Genomic DNA, 12,674 nt, shown 5'->3' on the forward strand with positions numbered 1-12,674 from the left:
AATCTAACACAATTGCTCTGAGGGTACTACTCTTACAGCAATAACAAAGCAGTGCTGCAACTAACAAACATTAGGCACCACTGTCCACAGTAGCAATTCATCTTGATTGTTTGGTCTTGGACCCATTCATGTTGTATTTGTATATAACCCATACATTAATTGTACATCTAATTGTGGTTACTTTTGGACTAACTAAAAAACAAGAGCAAGGAATAAAAGGATTAGGCATCAAGGGAGAAGAGAATAAAATATTTAAATATGCGGATGACACAACGCTATTGGTCAAAAATCTGGAGGGAGTGAAAAAAGCAATACATACGGTACAAAAGTTCTGTAGGGGATCAGGAGCCAAAATAAATTATGATAAAACGGTATACATGAGATTCAGAAGGGCGGCATTTCAGCAAAGACAGCAAAAGAAATATTGTTAGTTCTTAACATTTTAATGATTCCTAAACTATGATACATTTTGATTTCCGTTGAGTCTGAATCGTTGCGAAACAAATTAACAAATCCGAAAACACAACGTCAAGTCAGACAATGGAGACTTACCGATCATTGGACGAGACACCTGTCATTCACCTGTATATCTTGACTGACAGGTGTCTTGTCCACTGATCGGTAGGTTTACATTCACAAACTATACCTACCTTTTTCAGTTTGTCTGACTTGTCGTTGTGTTTTCGGATTTGTTAATGTGTTTTCGGATTTGTTAATTTGTTTTCAGATTTGTTTATTTGATTTGGATTTGTTAATGTGTTTTCAGATTTGTTCATTTGTTTTTGGATTTGTTCATTTGTTTTCATTTTATTTGTTCACCTGAACCCGTTCGGCAATTTCAATGGTCTAATGTTATGTGGCTCAGTTTTTTGGCTTGAAGCTTGTGAAACGGAGAAAAACCCAGGAAAAATCCATAAATTGGCCGCTGCATTGTTTAAGCCGTGGGGTTGAAAGCGTGGGAAAAAAGTAGCGGCTTATAGTCCGGAAAATACGGTATATATATCATGATACTGCATCACTTCTCATGTTACTGTCTCCTAGATTTGTGGATTTGTAGCGTTTATTGTGTGATTTAAATGTTGTTATCTGGCAATATGGGGGGTAATACAAACAAACACTCACACACCATAATGGTTATATGCAGTCTGAATATCAACACTTAAAATTAAGAAATAATTTCTAGATAGGGTTTTCCAGAAGAAAATAGCAGTAAGAAATGCACACCTTTCGTTAATCACTATTTTGTGTCTTGTGTATTTGTCTTACACTGTTTTGTGTTGTCTTGCACTGTCCTGTGTTGTCTTTAACTGTCTCGTGTTGTCTTTGCACTGTTTGCACCAGGTATCACACAATGCACTTTATGGTAAACCTCATCTTACTTGCAGATGACCTAAAATCAGAGTGGGTCAATAACCACAAGCAAGAATTACTAACTCCAAATGTGATCATTTTGTGTTACAGTGCAAACATGTCCTGTGCTTTATCTCAACTACAGAAGCAGGTGAGAGAAACACTTGTTTTTTCAGCAGACAGCTGGATAATTTGAAACAGGGGACTGTGTGGTGGTGAGAGATATAAGAAGGAAGAGCGGGAGAGAGAAGAGGTGGTTGAGACCATTCCAAATTCTTCTGATCACAGAGTCGGTAATGAAGGCTACAGAGACATGCCAGTCAGTACAAGTGTGTTCCAGAGCTCAGATAGCCGTCACCTAATCATCGATTGGGCAGAGAGTAGAGATTCCCACTGGCGCTCATAACTACCCAGGTGAAGTTGAGCAGGGAGTCGGTTACCCACTACTGCTGCACAACACATGCAGTGAGTAGAATTACCAACTGCTGTACATGAGCGTGGAAAAGCCAGCAAGGCGAGAAACTTCCCCACAAGTTTCATCTCCACCTTCATGACCAGCGATCAGTCACACCTACTGAAGTGCAGGACATCCTAAGAGAAGCAGCAGCTCTTCTTTATCAACCACCAACTTGCATAGTAAAGCATTGTGGAAGTGTTTTGTCAAGCAATAAAACTTCTGAATTGAGAGATTATTCTAATTGCAGAAGCAAGGGACAGGCTGTGTGAAAGCTGTTGTGCAGCCTCATCTGAAAACATCTGTATGGGAAAAGTTGATGGCTCTTAAAAGAGCCATTGGGGGCCTGGAGGTTATTGTCAAGTCAAGTCAAGTTTATTTCTATAGCACTTTTCACAACGGACATTGTCTCAAAGCAGCTTTACACTATTTAACAGTTAGGTTAATGATATGTATTTATCCCTGATGAGCAGCCATGGTGACTGTGGCAAGGATATGAGGAAGAAACCTTGAGAGGAGCCAGACTCAAAAGGGTTTTGGGTAATGTCAAGAGTGTGATTAGTCTTTAAACAATCCAGCACACTGGAGATTGAGAACTAACATGAGCACCAGAATGTAAGATTATAAGTAATGTCCTTTCTACAGTCTTATACAGTAATTTGAGATTATGGACCCAGAAGCTACTAAGAAACTCATAAAATAAAATATTGTGGAAGAACACACTTAATTTTTCAACTCGAACACAAGAGAAAAAATTCCAAACACCATGTTTCCCTCGATAATTAGGGGCACTCCATCATAAGTAATGTAAGTGATGGAGACCAATTTTCCAGTGCCAAATGCACCCCATGCCTAATTCTCCCATGTATCCAGAAATCGCGCCGTTTAGCCAACGTCATGTGCTTTAAACACCATATTCGCTAGTAGAGGTCTGGTATCTCCAGGAGACGTCATGAGGAAGCATGTCCGAAAAAGATTTTTGTTTCTGAGAAATAACACGTGGGCCTCTCCGATGTCTGATTTCATCCGCCACATTAGATCAAGCCTGTTCATGCCCAGAAGTCCAATGCAGTTCCTGCTGAGGTGAATAATAATTAGATCTGGGTCATAGCAAGTGGTGGCTCATTTCTGATGGAGAAGTGACAACAGGTCCTCCCATCTTCTTCCTCCTTTTCCATCCCAGGTGATGTCACAGTCCAGGCCCAGATTCTCGTCTAGCCCATGTGCTGACAAATACGCTTGCAGTCTTACGATTATTGAGCTTCCAATGATCCAGACTTGTGGTGTACTGATGTCATTCATGGTGGAAATCTGTCTCTTACAATCCAAAATGCGTGTATTTATAGTAATTCCTGGCGAGACCAGGTGAAATCTGATTGGTTCATGGACCATTGTCTTTTCTGTGCTGTCACTCATCTCTGATCAATGTGAAATCACTGCATTCTCTGAGTCGGTTTAGTTGAAATGTATTATGAACTTTATTTGTGGTCACATAAGCATTTAAAATGGATAGTAATTTGTATGTGTTTATATGTGTGTTTAAAAAAATCCACTGTCAATAATCAAAAAAAATTTCAAGTGTCTGACTTGTGAATGTAAGCGCTGCTCTACGAGTTTTCAGGCGACACTGTGATTGGACCATTTTGAGTCATGATCATCAGAGCATTCATTGATTGGCTGGCTCGACTCCTATCATTAAGGACAGGACCTTTTTTTAATGAGTAAAGAAGTGTTTTTGTCAATGGAGTGTTAATTGCTTGTATCTATTTTGATAAAGTTCTATATGAATATTATTTATAGACTTTTACTTTAAATTCAGATTTTGAGTCGTAAGTAAACAGTAACTTTTTATAAGATCCTTGTAGGATCTTTATATTCATTTATGTGATCTTTGCTTGCTGTATAATTTCTTGAAAACATTAAAATGACATATACAATTTCTGTTTTTGTTGGTATTTGAATTATGATTGGTGATAGCTACAGCTGTTAGCGTTCAGATGCTAACTAGCTAACGAGTCATATGCCTCATCTAAATTAAAGTTACCACCATTTTGTGGTAAAATGCATTCAAATAACATTATACTTATTTTCTTTATATAAATATGTGTCCCTTTTTGTGGTTTGTTTTGTAAAATTTTCTCTGTGTAAAAAAAGTGTGCACGCACCAAAGCATTTTTTTATTCCGTCCAATCAAAACAGTGTCTAAACAGTCCATAGATCAAAGCATGTCTGCCTCTTTGTGCTACGACAAAACTGTAGAATGTGCAGAGGTGTACAGTTTCAGCTCTAAGATCTACTGCTCAAAAATATTATATAAATTATGTCAGAATTATACAAAAGGTCTGCACACACACACACACACACACACACACACACACACACACACACACACACAGTTGTAAGATAGTCCATCTTAAAAGTAATTTAATTTATTTAACTTTTTCAGATCACTGATTCTATACCTTGTGACCCAGATATTTGAGGTAAATTCACAATTGTAATCTTTTCAAGGGTCAAATGTCAGTGCTTTAGTTTTGGCCAATTAGTATAACTTGTAACATCTGGCACAGGTCATTTAGACTTTATGTCTCAGGCTTTCGTTTAACTCTTGACATCTGCATTTCAATCAAAGGATGAGCACCACGGCTTACACTTTTATTGGGAGTTTGTATACCACAGTGTCATACACCCTTATTTTGCAAACAATGGTGCCCTTTATCCGATCATGAAATGCACCATACTGTCTTAATACACTTTGGATAAAACTTTAAGTTCTCCAAAGCAAGTATAACCCGGAAACCATGCTCACAAACGCATGAACAATGGGAGTTTCTCCCTCCAAAATGTCAGGCCATAGCATTGGCCATTTCCCCAAAGATGGGTGGGGTTCGGGACCTTTAAAATATCTTGAACCCAACTAATCAATAGTTTAGCTGGCTTAGCTCGCTCACTTGCTCGGCTCGAACGGAAAGGCTCGGATGCTCAGAACAGCTCAGCAGCGACTCTTCAATGCGAGATCTTCCGGCAAGTTTTACCTTCAAGAACAACAACTACTCTGATCTTAGGGAGAAGCTGGAAGAACATCTAACTCCCTCCTACCTGACTCTTCAAAGATTACTTTGTCTTCCTTATCCCGGAGGTTGTGGTTAATTTTGAAGATTAGGCTTGCCTTTCCTTTCTTTCCCTCTTTTCTTCTTTTCCCTCCTCTTCCTCCTTTTTATTATTTTTAACTTTTGTTTATTTTAATTTAAATTTTTTATTTTTATTATTTATTTTTGTATGTTTGTGTAGTTACCTCTATGTTGTGTTTGTCTAATTTATTAAACAGCGTATTTTTAATAAGTGATTGTCTCTGAGTGCCACTCACATTCCAAAGTTCCTGCAACATTCAATCTGAACTACATGCTCTATTAATTGTATGGTATAAAGTTTTTCTTGTTTGTCTTTCTTGGCCAGGGAGATACCTCTTTATAGAATTAATAAAATATTATACTGTCTATTCGTATATAATATTTGAAGAACAGACCAAATAATTATAACGTTAATTCCATTACAGTCAATTTAACTTAATTTCAATATTTAGGAGTACTTATAACCCGTTACAGGTAGCCGTCGACTTACAACCACAACTGAGACTGACAGATCGGTCGTAACACGATATGGTCGTAAGTAGAGAAGGCTTTATGTACAGCACTGTGAAATTATGCTGGAAGCTGGCACGCACCGCCACATGCTGCGGCCAGCGATTGTGGTCGTAAAGTTGAACGGTCGTAAGTTGCATAGGTCGTAAGTCGACGACTACCTGTATAATTACTCATAAATATTTCCTTTTTTGCGAGCTAAATTCTCTTCACTATCTTATATTTTAGGTAGCACAATGGCATTGCACTTTCTTCAATGAGAACCCAGAAAACAATTCACCACATAACTGATGCTTTGAAATAGGACTAATTCTCCCTGACATTGCTCTGCACTCTCAAAGCAAAAGCAACAGTAACTCAAAATTTCAAAATTTTAGCATAGAGAACAGGAGACATGTATTTGCAATATACAGTGACATTTTATTACAAAAGTTTAAATCAAGTTCAAATCACTAATGAACCTTTCTGTTTCCTGCAGTTACAGAGGCAGCTGATGCAGTCATATGCAGTGACATATGAGTAGACACTTCTTCCACAAGGAGGCTTTTTTTTTTTTTTTTTTTCAGGGTTTTCGATCCAGGATTTTACTTTGCATAAAAGGTACCATAAAGATCCATGGACCTCCAGCTGTTGGGTTCTTGCCTGCCCTTCAACTTTGTGTGCAAAGCCCTTCCAGTTGCAAATCAATCTCAGTTGCATTTGCTTGGCTCGTTGGTCTAGGGGTATGATTCTCACTTAGGGTGCGAGAGGTCCTGGGTTCAAATCCCGGACGAGCCCAAGATTTACATTGACTAAACTGTGAACAAGAGCTATCAAAAACACTGCATCAATGAAAACGTAGATCTCGCTCGCTGCTTGTTCTCTCACAGCACCAAAGAGGTTGAAATTCAGGAAAGGTTGTTACATCTCCCAAAGCTAAAAAGTAAAAGTTAAAAGTAAACAAAACGAACCTTGGGCCTCTGGCTGTTTGGATCTAGCCGTTCCTTCACCTACATGTGCAGGGTATAGTATCATTTCAGTGGCAAATCAATTTAAATGTGGCTACTTGGTTCTTGTTAGTGATCCAGAAACAACCAAATTCTCGAGACCTTGCTCGTGTGTGGACATTTTATGAGGTTACCCTGGTGTACCAAACTTTGCCATTAGACCTGAGCTCCCATCACCTGGCTCGTTGGTCTAGGGGTATGGCTCTTGCTTTGGGAGCAAAAGGTCCCGAGTTCAACTCTGGGACGAGTCTTAGTTTTACACTAAATAAACTTTGTGTGGGTAAACAAGAGCTGTAAAAACGCTGTATCGCTGATACCTTCATTCTCGCTTGCTACACGTTTCCTCACACCAACAAAGAGATTGCAATCCTTCAAGGGCGATTTCTTCTTCTGAAGCTACTGAGCCCAAAATTGCCTGAACACCTTGAAATTACTCTGGTTTTATGCTGAACAGTCTGTAAAAAAATGACAAAGAAACAAAAAGAATCTTGGACCTCTGGCTGTTTGGATCTCGCCTTCTAGTCGATTCCCCACTCTTAGTTGGACATATTATGTTCGCTGTTTAATAATATACGGGTTTGACTTATAAAAGTGCTGCTGCAGTGTTAAAGAGCTGTGTTCTGGTTTAACAATCTGCAGGGAATTTGTAAGAAACTAAGATCACAAACAGTGTAGGCAAGATTTTAACACAGCGCGGGGAGACCCCAACGGATTTTAGGTCCGTCACCTTATCCACGCAGCCATGACTACGCAAGGTTCTGCCTGAAGTCTGCACATCCATCAATGAGCCCGAGACAGAGAGGAAAAAAACAGTTGATACAGACAAGCAGGCAGATGGATGGATGGATGGATGGATTGATGGATGGATGCATGGATGGATGGATAGACAGACAGACAGACAGACAGACAGACAGACAGACAGACAGACAGCATTGTAAATAGAAAAGACAAGCAGTCAGAAAAAAATATAAGACTGACAGACATATAGATAAAAACAAAAAAGCAGACAAAAAGATGGCCAGATAGATAGACAGACAAACAGACAGACAGACAGACAGACAGCCTAATATTTAAAAGGTACAAGACTCAGGGTTCAATACCTCCAGGAAATTGAGTGTTGGAAGCTGGTTTGTGATGGTTGGATGCTGTTTTGTGATGGTTGGATCCTGGTTTATGATGGTTGGATGCTGGTTTATGATGGTTGGATGCTGGTTTGCGATGGTTGGACGCTGGTTTGTGATGGTTGGATGCTGGTTTGTGAATGGAGGGAGGAGCCGGAAAAGCAAAGGAAGGAAAAAATGCATAAGAGCGCATGGAAACTCTGGGATATTTAATATTTAGGTTAATATTCAAGCTTCTGCTAGAGATGATGAATGTGGCGGTGCAGCTGTGGCTGCAGTGAAAAGCAGACTTGTTGAATATACAATTCAACAAGTCTGCTTTTCACTGCAGCCACAGCTGCACCGCCACATTCACTGGGTTTCCTGCTTTAGTTAACGGCATTCATTCACGCTGTATGAAATGTCTGTGATGCAGCGCTCTGTTATACTGCATATCTGTATAATTCTATAGCTGTGGCATCATAATGATGTTATTAAGAGGGGGATTGGGACTGAAGACCTGCCACTGTATAAACTATTAAAGACAATGAGTAACGCTGTGCAGATCTACTGTGTATTTTATTTCTTTATCTACAAAAATATACAATGTTATAAATGTAATCTATAAAAAATATTTATAATGAGATCACATTTTCAGGCTTTATCTGATGATGGAGGAAGCTGATCTAAGGCACTTGGTGACGGCTGAGGGAACGAGCTTGAATGTGATCTTGTTCTGCTTCAGCCCAGATGCTCGTAAGCTCTTAGTAAATGCTTCAGGGAGAAAACATGAAAAAGAAAAGCACTTAAAAACATGCAAAAGTTATTTAATCCAATATGCTCTAAAATTAAAAATTATAACACACCCAAATACACAGGACCAAAAACAGTGCCCTCTAGTGGCACTGTCAGTACTCGATTGTTGCTTAATTCTGTGTAAATATTAATAACCTTTTGTTTGTTTTATATGTTTATGCTCTCTCTCTCTCTCTCTCTCTCTCTCTCTCTCTCTCTCTCTCTCTCAGACCAGAGTGCAGTAGAAAAGCTCACACATCTGGCCTATTAAGGAGATGTGTGAGGATGTGAGCAGTGTGTCAGGTTTCATTTAAAACTGTAATGAGAATTTTATAGTGCCTTCATCCTGTACAAACAACTGATGTATTTGGCAGTGTGGATGAGAGAGCTGGTCTTATATTGCTCTAAAAATTATTATTGAGTTACTGAAAATCATTTGCATTGTTTAGTGGCTGTTCCTCTAAAGTAGTGACTGGCAGAGTAATGAAAATACTCCACCATATACAGTAATTGGGTGACAGTAGGTGGCGCAATAATGACCTTGTTTAATTATGACAATAGAATTAATGATGCCAACTTTAATGAAAAACAAACACAAAGGTGAATGAGAGAGATCTCAAAGTGAGCTACCTAGTAGCTGAACTCGTAGCCTAATTAAAAAAAGCCCCACACTGTGGCAGAGACATTAATGCTACCTGCCTGCAAAGCCGCTGTCAACAAGATGCTCGGCCCTGACGCAGTTAAAGAAATAGCTAAAGTTCCTCTCAGATTACACAATTACCAGACGTATTGATGAAACTAAAAACAGAGAGACACTGAGAGCTGCTGAGCAAAAGATTTGTGAAAAGAAAAAAAATAACAGTTCATATTCAAAAAAAGGAAAATAAATGCTTTATTATGTATGTATGTAATGTAATGTTATTTAAACTTTACAGAAAAAATTTGTCAAATATTTTCTGTAATTTTTCGTGTTGTTTACGTCACAAATTAATCATTACATAACAATACACAAATAATAAATAAATTTGGGCGTGGATGCAAAAAATGAATGAATAGATAAACAAACAAACAAACAAACAAACAAATAAATAAATAAATAAAACACCAACTTTACAGGACCTTGTTGAGCGCAGTAAACGGGTGATGACGTCACTCAGTAGGCCCCTACAGACTCTGTACAAGTCCAATGATTGGCTAGAACTTTAAACAAACCCTGCATTGATTGTTTAGTTTACAGACATAATGGGCATGGTCAACAAACAGCACAGCAATCCAACTCACTCTGGACTTTTGTTGTGTATCTTAGAAACTGTAGTAAACAAAACAAGTTTTAGTGACACGTCAAATAATGTCACAGTTAAAGTATGTTTAAACCAATGTTATTTGCATGGGAGGATCATGGGAATATATTTTGGGTTCAAAAAATGATGACTATAGTCACAGCCATTTGTTGGTCAACATTACCACCATAAAAGATGCTTACCACAGTGTGTCTAAACCATTATTTACTCAAGTATGGGTAAGACTTGGAAAATATCTGGAAGGTCAGAGCTGGTACTCTGTGCAAGAGGAAGGGTCAAGGCATTTAGGGAAGATTCAGAGAAGCTTTGATTTTCCCACCAATAAGAACCAACAACTGTTAGCTTTCAAACACCCAAACAAGGACTTGAACCCGGGAACCTCAGATTAAAAGTCTGATGCTCTACCGACTGAGCTATCCAGGCTCTGCGCACATGTCTGCTGTTGAGACACCTGGCCTCAGTAAAATACTTGTCTCTGCGCTTGCTCAGAGAGGGTGAATCTCAGGAGTTTCTTAAATATTTCTCCAATTGTTTAATGTGCCTTTCTTGAAAGAAGCCCACCATGAAGGTTATCCCCTATTTCATGTTCATCAGCAGTATTCAAGAAACTAATTTGTCAATCTTTGTCCATAGTCTAACACATAGCATCAGCTTTTTGAAAACAAACTTGACATTTCATCACAGACCACATGACTGACACTGAGTTCATTATTTCACTGTATGGTGTAACAGATTGTTTCCTGTAGATATGAAAACTAACTCCTGAATCTTAATTACACCAACAATCAGGGACTTCAAAAGGGGAAAATGTCAGAGCCTGCAATGTGATTATCAGACTCAATTTGTCATTGCAACCGTGATGAGAAACATGCAAAGCCAACTCTGTGCTATGTGGGGAGCACGTCTGACTCCAGATCAAAAGGTTGCGTGTTCAAATCACGTCGAGGTCATGGTTGCAGGGCTCTTGCTTTTTGGCCTCTTTTAGCAGCTGCTCTATCTTTGATTGTCTAATGTGGAGACTGAATTTGTCCAAAGTGGAGTCTGTCTCATCAAATTAACGTTAGTACATTATAACCCTCCTACAACATGTTCCCAAACTTTGTCAATTTGCTCTAGCTGACAAAAAAAGATAACTCTACAAATAGTGACTAAGATGTATTCACAATTCAAGTTTCAGTGACACGTCAAATAATGTTACAATTAAAGTATGTTTGAACCAATGATATTTGCATGGGAGGATCATGGGAATATCTTTTGGGTTATTGAAAACAAAGATGACTATTGTCAGAGCTATTGGTTGGTCATAATTAACACTATAAAGGATGCTTACCACTGTGAGACTAAACCATCATTTGCTAATGAAACAAATTTTTAACATATCAAACAAAAACTTAATTCTTGGAGAGGTTTCCCATGCGATCTACGATGCCCGTGGTGCCTTTTCTGATCAGGGAAGAATCACACAGCACACAGAATGGCACAAATGTTCTTCTTCAGTTTAATGCAGATAACAGAAGTATATATACACACTGAAAAAACATGACCTAAAACTGTTCCTGACATAGCTATTGTTTCTCAATATGTATCTTAAAATATGATAAAATACAAATCTAGTTATGTTGAGCACCTTAGCAAGTCTTAAATTAATGGTAGGACAGCATTAAGACAAAAATCTAATTAATGCTTCTGCCTTATTATCTTTTAGCTCGAGTGCATATTTCCATGAAATATTATTTTCCTAAATCTAATAGCAAAGAATTTCCATACAACAGCTGGCTGAGTATTCAACAAGTTGCATTGAGGTGCTGTGGCTTAGTTGGTTAAAGTACCTGTCTTGTAAATAGGAGATCCTCGGTTCGAATCCCAGCAGTGCCTAATGCAGTTGTCCTTTCCTGCTTCCAGTTGAGTGCCTTCCAGCTTTTTCTTTATTGCTTGACATATAACATTGCAAGTGGATTATATGGTTTCTCTGGGGAACTAAATGGTGAATTGCAAGCTTTGCTCTGACTCTTTTAAAAGCTTGCTAGTATTTGTTAGCAATGGAAAAAAAACTTGTTTTTAATCAAACTATGAGCCGTCCATTAAGATGAACATTTCTGAGATAGTAAAATACAGCCCTGTGTAACGTAGGTCTCTGTGGTGCAATGGATAGAGCATTGGACTTCTTGACTAGTGGTAGAGCTATATATTGTTGTGCTTTTTTACTCGTCTTGCTAGTAGCTTTCATTGTACACCAGGTATATTGAAAAGCTATGTGTCATGTCTGTGCTTCTCGTACTGAGAGGTGCTAGAGAGCTGCTTGTTAGAGAAAGTTTTCTGGCTTCAGTAGGTGATAGAGGCTCACCACACCTTGTTTGTTTGTAGCGTTTTTTTTTTTTTCTTGTCTTTTTTTTTCAGTGTTTCGTACTATTTGTTTCATTTCATCCTCCCAGCAGCTTTTGCTGTTTAGGAGGGATTTTGGGTTAACCTTATTTTCTTTTGTTTTTTTCTCTGTTTTTTTGTTTTCATGTTTTTTTTTTTGTTTATAAATGTACGGATCTACGGTGATGGGCATAGCTATGGTGCAGGAAATGCACCCGGACAATGGACTGAGTGTGAGGAGTGGAATGGGCAGTTGCATGAACGAGACGGTGAGCAGCGAGAAAAGGAAATCACAACACAAAAGGAAGAAACAACAATGGACAAGGGCGTGGAACAAGAAGGAAAGAAGCACAACAACCAGGAGGATCCACTTACAGCAGGACGGGAAATCTGAACCCAAATAGCACTACCTGAAAGTTTGAAAAACACTTTGGACGCGGTGGAGAAGAAGGACCAAGGGAAAGAGACATCACTCTTGAGTCTGGTTCCTCTCAAGGTTTCTTCCTTATGCCATCTCGGGGAGTTTTTCCTTGCCACAGTTGCTCATCAGGGACAAACTTACTTACTAAGAACATATTTACTTTTATTTACCACATTATCTGTGTAAAGCTGCTTTGAGACAATGTTCATTGTTAAAAGCGCTATACAAAAAAAAATGAATTGAATTGAATTGAATCAGTGGTCTT

The 12,674-nt window shown here is 38.5% G+C and overlaps 3 non-coding genes across 3 annotated transcripts; 2 read left to right on the plus strand and 1 right to left on the minus strand.

The window, feature by feature from the left end:
- The first annotated feature begins 6,150 nt into the window (after positions 1 to 6,150).
- trnap-agg lies at positions 6,151 to 6,222 on the plus strand. Its single transcript has one exon. It is a non-coding gene; the product is annotated as a tRNA-Pro (tRNA).
- A 3,755-nt stretch (positions 6,223 to 9,977) lies between these two features.
- trnak-uuu lies at positions 9,978 to 10,050 on the minus strand. Its single transcript has one exon. It is a non-coding gene; the product is annotated as a tRNA-Lys (tRNA).
- A 1,378-nt stretch (positions 10,051 to 11,428) lies between these two features.
- trnat-ugu lies at positions 11,429 to 11,502 on the plus strand. Its single transcript has one exon. It is a non-coding gene; the product is annotated as a tRNA-Thr (tRNA).
- The last annotated feature ends 1,172 nt before the right edge of the window (positions 11,503 to 12,674 follow it).

Source organism: Silurus meridionalis, chromosome 3 (genome assembly GCF_014805685.1).
Source record: "Silurus meridionalis isolate SWU-2019-XX chromosome 3, ASM1480568v1, whole genome shotgun sequence".
Taxonomy (NCBI): Eukaryota; Metazoa; Chordata; class Actinopteri; order Siluriformes; family Siluridae; genus Silurus; species Silurus meridionalis.